Below are 13,284 nucleotides of genomic sequence, written 5' to 3' on the forward strand. Positions count from 1 at the left end.
TACCCCCTGTTCCCTGACTTCTCTCTTCCCCTCCAGTTCCAAAAAGCTGACCAGCCAGGAAGGGAGGGAATAGGGGGAGGGCTGCTTTCCATAAGGAGAAGCAGCATAGAGTAGTGGATAGAGCAAAGGCCTGGGAATCAGAAGGTCGTGGCTTCTAATCCCGGCTCTGCCGCTTGCCTGCTGTGTGACCTTGGGCAAATCATTTCACCTCTCTGGGCCTCAGTAACCTCATCTATTAAATAAAATAAAATGGGGATTGAGACTGAAAGTCCCACATGGGACAGAGACTGTGTCAAACCCAATTTGCTTGAATCCACCCCAGTGCTTAGTACAGTGTCTGGAACATAGAAGGTGCTTAACAAATACCATAGTGATTATTACTACTTAGCCCCTGCCTCTCCCACAGAGCTTCAGAGGCACCAGCAAGAGAAACTGGGTGAGGAGAGGGTGGAGGGAGTTGGTAAGACGGGAATTCTCATACAATGTGGGGAGTGGGAGAGACAAGAAAAAATGGGAAAGAGGACTAGGAGAGAACCAGAAAACTGAATTTACAGCTAGTTGCTTTCTTTTTCTTTTGCTGCTGTGGTTGCTTGACTCAGCCACACCTGGGCCTGGGGTAAGTGTTCACTTGGCTGAATGCATCACCTTCCTGGCACTTAGCCCACCCAAGGCGTCCATCAGTACACGCAGTACTCTGCACGCTTGCCGGGTAGGTGTTCTCCTTCTCTGTCCAGCTTGGCTGGACTCCCTGGGTGACGCTGTAGCTGGCTGCGGCCTGGCAGTGGGTTAGTGTGGTGGCATACGGGGGGATGAGAGCAGGTTGAGCTCATCCTGCCCTCCGTTGAGACAAGAGCCTCCATCTTGTCTCCCCCTCAGTCATTCAGTCAGTCAATCATATTTATTGAGTACTTACTGTGTACAAAGTACTGCACTAAAGTGCTTTGGAGAGTACGATGTAACGATAAGCTCTCAATAAATATCATTGATTGAAGTTGAAGTTGGATTACCAGTGGAGTGTGGAGTGTGGAGTTTTTTTTGGTTGTTGTTTTTTTAGTGCATTATGTGCTCACTATGTCCCAGGCTTTGTTCTAGGTTCTGGGGGTAGTTACAAGTTAATCGGGGTGGACACTAGTCCATGTCCCACATGGGGCTCAGAGTCACTCGGTCAATCATATCTATTGAGTGCTTACCATGTGCAGAGCACTTTACTAAGCATGCAGGAGAGTACAGCATAACAGACACATTCCTGCCCCCAGTGAGTTTACATCTAGAAGGGGAGACAATTTTAATGCCCAGTCTTAATCCCCGTTTTACAGGTGAAATAACTGAGACCCAGAGAAGTGAAGTGACTTGCCCAAGGTCCCACAGCAGACAAGGGGTGGAGCCAGGATCAGAACCCAGGTCCTTCAGACTCCCAAGCCCATGCTCTATCCACTAGGCCATGCTATATCATGCTGTTTCTGTGTGCACACATATGCTCAAGTGGAAATTTCTGTATTCTGCAAGTCCACGCTGTAGGTACCTTTTGATCCTCTCTATAGGAGTGTTATTTCTGTCGCCCCCGCTAGACTGTAAGACTGTAAGGTGTGTAGGGAACACACCTACCAACTTTATTTTACATTTTCCCAAGTGCTTAGAACAGTGTTCTGCACACAGTAAGTGCTCACTAAAGATGATTCATTTTTGATTGAGTCCAGTGAAGATTTAGTCCCTTGGAAATGTCGTTAGTAACCTCCTGGCTTCTGGTGCTCTTAAGCCCACCATGTTCAAATCATTTTATTCCTGATCAATCAATCAGTGGTATTTATTGAGTGTTTACTCTGTGTAAAGCACTGTACTAAGCACTTGGGAGAGTGCAGTATGAACTGGTAGCCACGATTGCTGCGCACAAGAGCTTGCAGTTTAGAGAGGATTTATCATTTAGTTTTCTTTCACATCTGCAGCTATGTTTAACACAATAACAATAGGCAGGCCATTAACCCAGTTCATGCATTTTGGATCTTCTTTATATTTGCTAAGTGATATGTCAAGCACCATTCTAGGGGCTGGGGTCTTGTCTTATGCCATTGAGTCATTTCTGACCCGTCGCGACACCACGGACACATCTCTCCCAGAGAGCCCGGCTCTCCATCTGCAATCATTCTGGTAGTGTATTCATAGAGTTTTCTTGGTAAAAATACGGAAGTGGTTTACCACTGTCGCCTTCCGTGCAGTAAATTCGACTCTCCGCCCTCGACTCTCTCCCATGTCGCTGCTGCCCAGTACAGGTGAGTTTTAACTTGTAGCAGATTGCCTTCCACTCGCTAGTCACCGCCCAAGCTAGGAATGGAACGGATAGGCCTCTGCTTGATTCTTCCTCTCGTAGCCGAGACTGGCAGAGGACTGGAAACTCTCCAGGTGTGACCCTGAGAGGGGAGGGCTGGGGTAGATACAAATTAATCCAGTTTGTCACAGTCCCTGTCCCACATGGGGCTCTTGGTCTAAGTAGGAAGGAGGGCAGGTATTGAATCCCTGTTTTACTGATGAGAAAACTCATGCACAAAGAAATTAAGAGACTTGTCCAAGGCCCCACAGATGGCAGGTGGAGGACCTGGGATTAGAACCCAGGTCCTCTGAATCCCAGGCCTGTGCTCTACCATTAGGCAATGCTGCTTCTCATTTGTTGCCCAAAGCCGATTTATTGGCTACTTTAAAAACTGTGAAATAAATGAGTTGAGGGTATAGGGACCTCACACATTCCGTGGAATCACATACTGTAGCGTGGTTCATGGTAAATAACTGTAGGGCGGCAGTATAGGGGACATTAATGTTTCATTAGAAATGTCTGTGATTCAGCTGGTTCTATGACTTTACTTAAGGATACAGTTTCCTAGTTTCCTGAGTAGGAGATACATTTTAAATTGCTTGAACCTGGGGTGAGGATTAAGCATGGAGACAAAATTATTTTTTTTGGGAAAAAAATGTCCATTATAATTCAGAGCTGCAAGAGACCAAGACTCCCTCTAGATGCACAGAGAAAGATGCCTTTTGTTTAAGAAGAATTGCTCTCAAATTATCTCAAAGAATCTCTGAGTCTTTCACCCCAAATCAAGTTGAGAAAAGGAATGAGACCATTATAGTAGGCAGAATTTTCAGGTGCTATTATACAGGTGAAGAAATGCTGTTTTCTGATGATTGAGTTTGTTTCATATTATTTTTAGTCCAGAATGGCAAAGGTTAAGACTAAAATCCTAAAAACAACCAAAAAATACTATTCTTTTAAGGATCTCAAGCCTAAATTCAAATCAATCAGTGGTGTTTATTGAGCACTTATTGTATGCACTGCACTTGTACCAAGCTCTTTGGAGAGTACAACACAATAGATTTGGTAGACATAATCCTTACCTTCAAGGAGTTTATAATCTAGTTGGGAAGACCAACAGTAAATTACAGTTCGTGGAAAGAGTATAAAGCTATGTACACAAATGCTGTGTATTTGGGATAGGGTGAGTACTGAAGTGTTGAAGCATGGCATGGGGCCGGGGTAAGGAGAGAATCAAAGTGCTTAAGGGATACGGACCCAAATACCTAGGCAACACAGAAGGGAGGGTGAATAGGAAACATAATAAAGGTCTTGGAGGATTTTAAGGAAAAATAAGTCAAACAAAGAAGGAAATTCTAACATCTACTAGGTTCTATTTCAATCTCCCAAGTGCTAGTACAGTGCACTTCACACAGTAAGCACTCAGTATATACCATTAACTGGTTGAAATCTAAGTGATTTCAATATATTTCTGAGGTTTCTGGGTGCACGTTCTCTTTTCCCCTCAAACCACAGAAGTTAGTTAACCCCCAGGCTTCTCAGCCAAAGCTCAAGAGAATGTTTCATTTTGACAGGCTGAGGAATGCAAGTTTGAATTGGGTGTAAACATCAATAATAAAAGCCACTTCTGAGTAATGAACAAGCGATTTTGGCTCTACAGCTTTCATACACTTTGGGGTCATTTTAGGTATTTATACTATGAAATGGAGATGTAACATAAATTTTCCGCTAACAGCTCCCAGTTATTCTGACCTAGCATTACATAACATTTTAGGCATTTACAATAAACTGCACAGTGATTAAGAGAATGAGTCTGAAAAAAACGAACAATTTTGTCAAAATGATGAGAAGAGTTGGGATGCTTATGGTCCTTTCTTAGCCTACTTATTAAAACAGCATAACCTACTGGAAAAGGCACGGGTCTAGAAATCAGAGGACTTGAGTTCTAATCCCAGATCTGCTGCTTGCTTGCTGTGTGGACTTAGATAAGTCATTTAACTTCTCTGTGCTTCATTTTCCTCAACTGTAAAATGGGGATTCAGTACCTGTTCTCCCTCCTACTTAATCCATGATCTCTGTCTGTTACAGGGACTGTGTCTGACCTGATTAGCCTGATTATCCCTGTGCTGGGATCAGTGCAGCAAACATAGTAAGCCCTTAACCAATATCATAATTATCAATTATTATTATTACAATAATCATAGGGATATTTATGATTACAAAGTAGTTTTATTTTAATTAAAATAAATTAAAAATTAAAATTAAAAAATTAAGGAAACGTGTCATTAGTATTGGAGGAATTCAAGTGTCCTCCAAGAAGAACTATACAGCAAACCTGCCTTCTTGATAAATGATTCCCTATCTGTAATGTTCCCAGAAAGGAAAAAAAAAGCCCACACAGGAAGAAGTAAAATCAAAACACCCCTATTATTTGGGCCTGCTAGTTTCCCTAGAAAAATCTTTCAGGAAATCCTCCACTAGACCAGAGAATGAGTTTATATATAGAACATTAAAAACCCATTGTTGAACCCAAGTTTACAGTCTAATCACACAGGGACTGTTAAGATGGAATTCCAAGATGTGTAAATATTGTGAAAACTCCTTGGATATATATTTTAAGTTTCATTCATATCCTGTGCCATTCCTTGGAACATGTACCTCTTTCACCTTTTGAGGAGTGCGAGATGAGCCTGGGATGGTATCTTTTAACTGCGGTGCTCTGCCAAGTGTTCTGCACAGAGTAACTTCTCAATATTGATTGATTTGATTGAATCCATATTTATAGATTCCTCCCATCTCTGTGTGTTGATTCTGAATAATAGTATGATTGAGCATCAATATCAAATCAATCAAATCAGTTGTGTTTATTGAACATTTACTGTATGCAGAGTGCTTTGTATTTATTGAACATTTACTCTATGCAGAGTGCTGGAAACTTCTAAGTGCCTATTTATGGGTGATAGTGAATGAATAATAATAATAATAATAATGTTGGTATTTGTTAAGCACTTACTATGTGCAGAGCACTGTTCTAAGCGCTAGTGTGGCTCTGTGGAAAGAGCCCGGGCTTGGGAGTCAGAGGTCATGGGTTCAAATCCCGGCTCCGTCACTTGTCAGCTGTGTGACTGTGGGCAAGTCACTTAACTTCTCTGTGCCTCAGTTCCCTCATCTGTAAAATGGGGATTAACTGTGAGCCTCACGTGGGACAACCTGATTACCCTGTATCTACCCCAGCGCTTAGAACAGTGCTCTGCACATAGTAAGCGCTTAACAAATACCAAAAAAAAAAGCGCTGGAGGAGATACAGGGTAATCGGGTTGTCCCACGTGAGGCTCACAGTTAATCCCCATTTTACAGATGAGATAACTGAGGCACAGAGAAGTTAGGTGACTTGCCCACAGTCACACAGCTGACAAGTGGCAGAGCCTGGGATTCGAACCCATGACCTCTGACTCCCAAGCCTGGGCTCTTTCCACTGAGCCACACTGCTTATCTGTTGATATGCATCAGATATCATCCCTGTCCTAGAATCTACAGTACAAGGAGAGAAATATAAAGAAGATAGGGTCAAATAAACATTATTTGAATGCTTTAATACACAAAGTGAAAGCCTAAGGAAATGTGCATTTAACGGAGCCTAGGTGGTATGTCGAAGGAAATCACACTTCAGCCATTAGTCTTGGAAGGCTTCCAGGAGGAGAGGTTTCAAGAGAGGTTTGAATTGTCAGAAGGAGAAAAGTGGGTAAGTCGATAAATCATATATCGAGTGCTTACTATGTGCAGAACATTATACTAAGTGTTTGAGAGAACAGTATAACAGTCAGTAGGCATGTTCCCTGCCCTCATACAGCTTACAGTCTAGAGGGTAAGATGGGGTTGGAGGGTGTTCCAGGGTATTCTATGTGGCCTAAGAGAGGCAGGAAGAGCCTGATTGAAAGATGGGAGGGTTGGAGGGGACAGGTGAGTGAGGAGGAGGAGGAGACTAGGGCAGAAAGGTAGCCCGGAGAGGGTTTATAATAATAGTATGGGTATTTAAGTGCTAACTATGTGCCAAGCACTGTTAAGCACTGGGGTAGATACAAAATAATCAGGTAGTCCCACCTGGGGCTCAGTCTTAACCCCCATTTTACAGATGAGGTAACTGAGGCCCAGAGAAGTGGCTTATGTGGCTTACACAGCAGACAAGTGGTGGAGCTGGGATTAGAACCCATGTCCTCTGACTTCCAAGCCTGTACTCTTTCCAATGAGCCATGCTGCTTCTCAGCATGGTTAGAAAGAGAAGATGCAGAGTATGATCCTTTTGATCTTGCTCTTTGATGTAGAGGGAAAACACAGTAAGGCAATAAGGGAGGGAGAGCTGTGGCAGCAATATTAACCATTGAGTGGGATGGTTTTGGTGTGGAAAGGAAGAGATTGATACAGACTGAGAAGCAGTGTGGCCTAGTGGAGCACAGGCCTGGGAATCAGAGGACCTGAGTTCTAATTCCGGCTCAGCCACTTGTCTGCATTGTGACCTTGGGAAAGTCACTTACCTTCACTGTGCCTCCGTTACTTCATCTGTAAAATGGGGATTAAGACTGTAAACCCCAAGTGAGATGTGGACTACGTCCAGTCTGATTATCTGGAGTCTACCCAAGTGCTTAATTCAGTTGCCGGCACATAGTTAGCACTTAGCAAATATATTTAAAAAAAAATAGTCCAGGGGAGAGATGACTGTTATGTAGGCTAATTAAGGGTGCTAAATTCTGTTGATGCTTATAATTAAGGATGGTGAAAAGGATTGGATTTCAGAGTCATGGTGAAGTTAAGAAGTTGCAGGATTTAGTATCAAACAATGTATAGAGAAAATGACATTCTTGATGCCTTAGGTGAAACAGGTAGTAGGTGATAAGGATTATGATGAAGAGTTCAGACCCAGGGTGGCAGGTATAGCGAAAATGAACTACTGTGCCTTCACTAGCAGTACAGAAGCCGCATGTCCTAGTGGAAAGACCCTGGGAATCAGGAGACCCGTGTTCTAATCCCGGTTCCATCACTTGCCTGCTGTGTGACCTCGGGCAAGTCAACTAACTTTTCTGTGCCTCAGTTTTCTCATCTGTATTCAATTGATTGTATTTATTGAGAGATCACTTTGGGTGGAGCAATGTACTAGGCATTTAGGAGAGTACAGTATAACGGACACATTCCCTTCCCACAATGAGTTTACAGTCTAGAGGGGGAGTCAGACATAAAATAAATAATTTTTAATGTATGATTTACAGATATGTACTTAATTGCTGTGGGACTGAGATTGGGATGAATGCTAAATGACCCCCCTCTTAGAGTCAACCTGGAGAGTTTCCAGTCCTCTACCAGTCTCGGTTACGGGAGGGAGAGTCAAGCAGAGGCCTACCCGTTCCATTCCTAGCTTGGGCGGTGGTTAGCAAGTGGAAGGCAATCTGCTACAAGTCAAAACTCACCCGTGCTGGGCAGCAGCGGCACGGGAGAGAGTTGAGGGCAGAGACTCGAGTCTACTGCATGGAAGGCGACAATGGTAAACCACTTCCATATTTTTACCAAGACAATTATGGATACACTACCAGAACGATTGCAGATGGAGAGCGGGGCATTCTGGGAGAGATGTGTTGGTGGTGTCCCTGTGGGTTAGAAACGACTCGACGCCATAGGACAAGACTAAGTGACCAGAGGTCATAGATCCAAGTGCATAGATGATGCAGAGAAAAGAGAGGGAGCTTGGGGAAAAGAGGGCCTAATTAGGGTAGGCCTCAAGAGTTGTGATCTTAATAGGTTTTGAAAGTGGGGAGGGTGGGGAGATTGGGGAGAGTGGCATATTTGACAGGGGTGGGAGTTCCAGGCTAAGGGGCCGGGGGATGTGGGAAAGGGGTCAGTGGTGAGATAGATGAGATCGGGGCACAGTGAGGAAGCTGGCTCTAGAGAAGTGAAGTACGTGGGCCTGTAGTAGGAAATCTGTGAAGTCATGTAGGAGAGGGTGAGCTGAGTGAGTGCTTTAAAGCCAATGGTAAGGAGTTTCTGTTTGATACAGAGATGGATGGGCAAAAATTGGAGATTCTTTAGGAGTGGGAAGGGCATGGCTCAGTGGAAAGAGCCCGGGCTTGGGAGTCAGAAGTCATGGGTTCGAATCCTGGCTCTGCCACTTGGCAGCTGTGTGACTGTGGGCCAGTCACTTCACTTTTCTGTGCCTCAGTTAGCTCATCTGTAAAATGGGGATTAACTGTGAGCCTCACGTGGGACAACCTGATTACCCTGTATTTACCCCAGCACTTAGAACAGTGCTCTGCACATAGTAAGCACTTAACAAATACCAACATTATTATGTGGACTGAATGGTTTTTGGAAATATAATCTGGGCAGCAGAGTGAAGTATGGAGTGGAATGGGCAGAGAAAAGAATAAGAATCTTTGCTCTTTTAAATATTTTTTTCCCCTGAAAGTGGGATCTAGAGCTGTCCTCTCTAGAGAGACAGGAGGTAGGGATGTCCCCAAGGAGGCAGATGCACTGATCAAGGTGGGATCAATTCTTCATATTTGAGTGCTTACTTTGTGCAGAGTGCTTGGGAGAGTACATTATAACAGAGTTGGTAGATGCGTTCCCTGCCTGCAGTGAGCTTACAGCCTAGAGGGAGATAAGATAAATTGCTGGGATTAATATGGTAGCAGTTTGGATGGAGAGGAAAAGATGGATTTTATTGGTTTTGTAAAGGTAGAACATAAAGGATTTGGTGATAGGTTGATTATGTGGGTTGAATGAGAGAGGTGAATCAAGGACAACACTAAGATTATGGACTTGTGAGTTAGGGAGAATAATGGTCTTATCTATCCTCAAGGGAAGCAGCATGGCCTAGTGGATAGAGCAAGGGCCTTCTGACTCTGGGTTCCAATCTTGGCTCTGCTATGTGTCTGCTGTGTGACTATTCTGTGTCTCAGTTACTTCATCTGTAAATTGGGGATTAAGATTGTGAGCCCCATGTGGGGCAGGAACTGGGTCCAGCCTGATTTGCTGTATCCACCCCAGTGCTTAGAACAGTGCTTGGCATCTAGTAAGTGCCACAAAGTACCACAATAAATACCACAATTATTATTATTATTATAATGATGGGAATGACTCGGGGAGGACAGGGTTTGGGTGGGAAGATAAGGAGTTTTGTTTTGGACATATTTAGTTTGAGTTGTCGGTGGGATACCGTGGTAGAGATGAAGCAGGAAGAAACGTGAGATTGCTGAGAAGGAGAGAGGTCATGGCTAGAGATGTAGATTTGGGAATCATCTGCATAGGAATGGTAGTTGAAACTGTGGGAGTGAATGAATTCTCCAGGAGAGTGAGTGATAGAAGGGGATCCAGAACTGAGCCATCAGAGAGTGGGAGGTAGAGGAGGAGCCTTCCAAAAAGCCTGAGAAGGAGCAGTCAAAGAAATAGCGGGAGAGCCAAGAGAGGACAGAGTCACTGAAGCTAAAGTTAGATAACGTTTCAAGAAAAAGGGGATGATCCACACTGGGGGATGATCCACACTGTCGTAGGCAGTTGAGAGGTTTAGGAGGATTAAGAGGGAGTAGAGGCCATTAGATTTGGCTAGAATGGTCAATGGTTACCTAAGAAAGGGCTGTTTCCATAATAAAGGGTGCAGAAGTCAGATTGGAGGGGATCTAGGAGATAATCGGAGGAGAGGAAGAGGAGATGGGGGTGTAAACCACTCTCAAGAAGTTTGGAGAAAAATGATAGAGGCAGATGGGGCGATAACTGGGGCCAAGGGAGGCCTTTTTTTGGATAGGGGAGATATTAACATTTTGAAAAGAGTTGGTGAGAAAGCATTAGAAAGTGAATGGTTGAAGATGGCAGTCCAGGAGGGAAGAAGAGAAGAGGCAAGAGTTTGAAGGTATGAAGGGTTGGGGTAGGTCTTTCCCTGGCTAAAACCTCATTTCCCTGCTATTCTACCCTCCCCTCTATGTTGCCTATGTTCTTGGTGAGTTCTCCCTAAACACTTTGATATCTTCCACAACCCCACAGCATTTAAGTACAGAGTCTCATACTCTGCCTTTTCCACATCTGTAACTTATTTTAATGTCCGTCTCTCCCTATAGACTGAAAGCTCCTTTTAAGTATGGACAGTGGAGCATGTCTATCAACTCTTATTATATTATACAGTGCTCTGCATATAGTCAGCAGCATGACCTAGTGGATAGAGGACAGGCTTGGAAGTCAGAAGGACCTGGGTTCTAATCCTGGCTCCACTTGTCTGCTGTGTGACTTTGGACAAATCTCTTAATTTCTCTGTGCATTTAGTTGCCTCATCTGTAAAATGGGGATTAAGACTGTGAGCCCCACGTGGGACATGGAATATGTCCAACTTGATTAATTTGCATATAACTTAGTGCTTAATAAAGTGCTTGGCAGATAGTAAGTGCTTAACAAATACCATAAGGAAATGAATGTCATTTCTTGGCATAGGTGGAACAAACTACTTCATTACAGAACCTAATAATATAATGATATTTGTTAAGTGCTTAACTTTGTGCCAGGCACTGTATTAAGCACTGGGGTGAATCGAAGCAGATTGGGTTGGACACGGTCCCTGTCTGACATGGGGCTCCCAGTCTCAATCCCCATTTTATAGATGAGGTAACCGAGGCCCAGTGAAGTGAGCTTTCCATGGTCACACAGCAGACACGTGGCAGAGCCGGGGTTAGTACCCATGACCTTCTGACTTCCAGGCCTGTGCTCTATCCACTGTGCAATACTGCTTCTTGAACATAGTACGAACCTATGTTCCAGTGGTTGCCTATCAACCTCCACATGAAACAAAAACTTCTTACTCTAGGCTTCAAGGCTCTACATCACCTCACCCCTTCCTACCTCTCCGCCCTTCTCTCTTTCTACTGCCCACCCCGCACATTCCGCTCCTCGGCCGGCCACCTCCTCACCATCCCCCATTCTCGCCTGTCCCGCCGTCGACCCCTGGGCCACGTCCTCCCGCGGTTCTGGAATGCCCTTCCTCCTCACCTCCGCCAAACTCATTCTCTTCCCCTCTTCAAAACCCTACTAAGAGCTCACCTCCTCCAAGTGCCTTCCCAGACTGAGCTCCCTCTTTTCCCTCTGCTCCCCCTCTACCCCCCCTTCACCTCCCCTCAGCTAAGCCCTCTTTTTCCCCCTTTCCCTCTGCTCCTCCCCTTCTCCCTTCCCCTCCCCTCAGCACTGTACTCGTCCGCTCAACCGTATATATTTTCATTACCCTATTTATTTTGTTAATGAGATGTATATCACCTTGATTCTATTTATTTGCTATTGTTTTAATGAGATGTTCATCCCCTTGATTCTATTTATTGCTATTGTTTTTGTCTGTCTGTCTCCCCCGATTAGACTGTCTAATCTGTCTAAGACTGTCTAAGAGCAGGGACTGTCTCTATCTGTTACCGATTTGTACATTCCAAGCGCTTAGTACAGTGCTCTGAACATAGTAAGAGCTCAGTAAATGCTATTGAATGAATGAATGAATAAGTTGTTCCAAGATTAAACATTTCTCTAAGACCTGTTGTCAGGGTGAGGCAGTGACCGTCTGAATATGTCTGATTAGGGGGCAAGTGGTGTTAATGCTCATTTTACTGTGTGCCAAGGCCAATGATGTCACAGGAGAGGTTACCCTGACATCTCTCTCTGCAGGTACAGAACTCCCCTGCTAAAGGCCATGACTCTTTCTATGAAACAGACATCATTTTTCCAATTCTCTTTTTGATCAGTCTGGCATTTTTCAAATGCTTTCTGAGTGCTAGGCACTGTAATAAGCATTGGGCAGGATACCACTTGGGAATGTGCATGTTCTTAGATTTACAATCTAATTAGTGAGACAGACAAAGATTAGGTACAGATATTGTAATTCAGAAGAGTATACACAGGAAACTGTACGAACACATCAGGATAGAAGCAGCTCTATCTCCAGATAAAAACACTAATAACGTAGGTAAATATATGCATAAGTACATGAGTGCCAAAGATGGAAGGCTCTGATTTCAGCACTTTCTCTGGTTATTTCTACTAGGGTGGATTTGGAACCTGGCAAGATCCTGGGTCAACGAACCTACTTTCCTTCCACCTCTCAATCAGTCAGCAATATTTAATACAAAGTGCTGTACTAAATTCTTAGGGGAGTTCAATAGAGTTAATAAAGGTGCTTCTTTCCCTCAAGAAGTTTACATTCTAGAGGAGGAGGTTGTCTACAGCACGGCTCTTTAAAGCTGTCTCCATGGTGACCTGGAAGACTGTCACATAAAGGAGAGGAATCTGAGAAAAATGTATGTTATTTGAAAACCTGTAAGTGAACCTAAATTCCTTGGGGGATTGTGGGTAGGAGTAAATTACCCATTCTGCCAGACAACCCCCACCAAGCCAAAGACAGACTTCTTGAAGGTTTTCGTATCCTTTCCACTCATCTCTACTTAAAAAATGCATCACTCAGTTTTACACTGGGCAAATTTCTCAACGTTTTCCTTTGAATTTTATTCCTTCCTCATATTCAAAACTGCCATTTTTAGAAATCCAAAGGCAAGTGAAGAAAAATAATGCCAATTGTTTTGCTATCCTGAAATGATCTATTGCTCTCTGAGGTCTGTTGCTCTCTCAAATATAGAACTGTAATAATCAATTTATGGAGGTGTACTGCCATGACCAGTCCTTGAAATGCCACTCTTAAGTGTTGAGGCACATAGTTTAAGAGAGGATTAATTAGCTTGTTTTTAAGATGAATCACCACGTTTTAGGGTAAATGAGCCAAACAGACAAAGCTGCTCTCTTTTTTCATGTTTAAATGCAAAGAAAATATTAGTAGTATACTGCTTTCAAAAGTCTAATCAGGTTCTGTTTGTCTTCACCCCCTTCTTTTTTTTGCAAAGTTTAGAAATACAGTTGGAAGATTGGGATCAATTAAGGATGAAGATAAAGTCTAGGGATGAGCCAGCCTGTTTAAGCCCAACACA

The 13,284-nt window shown here is 43.6% G+C and overlaps 1 protein-coding gene and 2 non-coding genes across 8 annotated transcripts in view; 2 read left to right on the forward strand and 1 right to left on the reverse strand.

The window, feature by feature from the left end:
• LTBP1 (latent transforming growth factor beta binding protein 1) overlaps nt 1-13,284 on the forward strand; it is a 416,540-nt gene that overhangs the window by 23,687 nt on the left and 379,569 nt on the right. The gene's annotated exons all lie outside the window — the stretch shown is intronic.
• Nucleotides 2,278-2,415, reverse strand: LOC114817484. The gene has a single exon (XR_003765344.1). It is a non-coding gene; the product is annotated as a small nucleolar RNA SNORA7 (small nucleolar RNA).
• LOC114816532 lies at nt 7,615-7,751 on the forward strand. The gene has a single exon (XR_003764319.1). It is a non-coding gene; the product is annotated as a small nucleolar RNA SNORA7 (small nucleolar RNA).

Source organism: Ornithorhynchus anatinus, chromosome 1 (genome assembly GCF_004115215.2).
Source record: "Ornithorhynchus anatinus isolate Pmale09 chromosome 1, mOrnAna1.pri.v4, whole genome shotgun sequence".
Lineage (NCBI taxonomy): Eukaryota > Metazoa > Chordata > Mammalia > Monotremata > Ornithorhynchidae > Ornithorhynchus > Ornithorhynchus anatinus.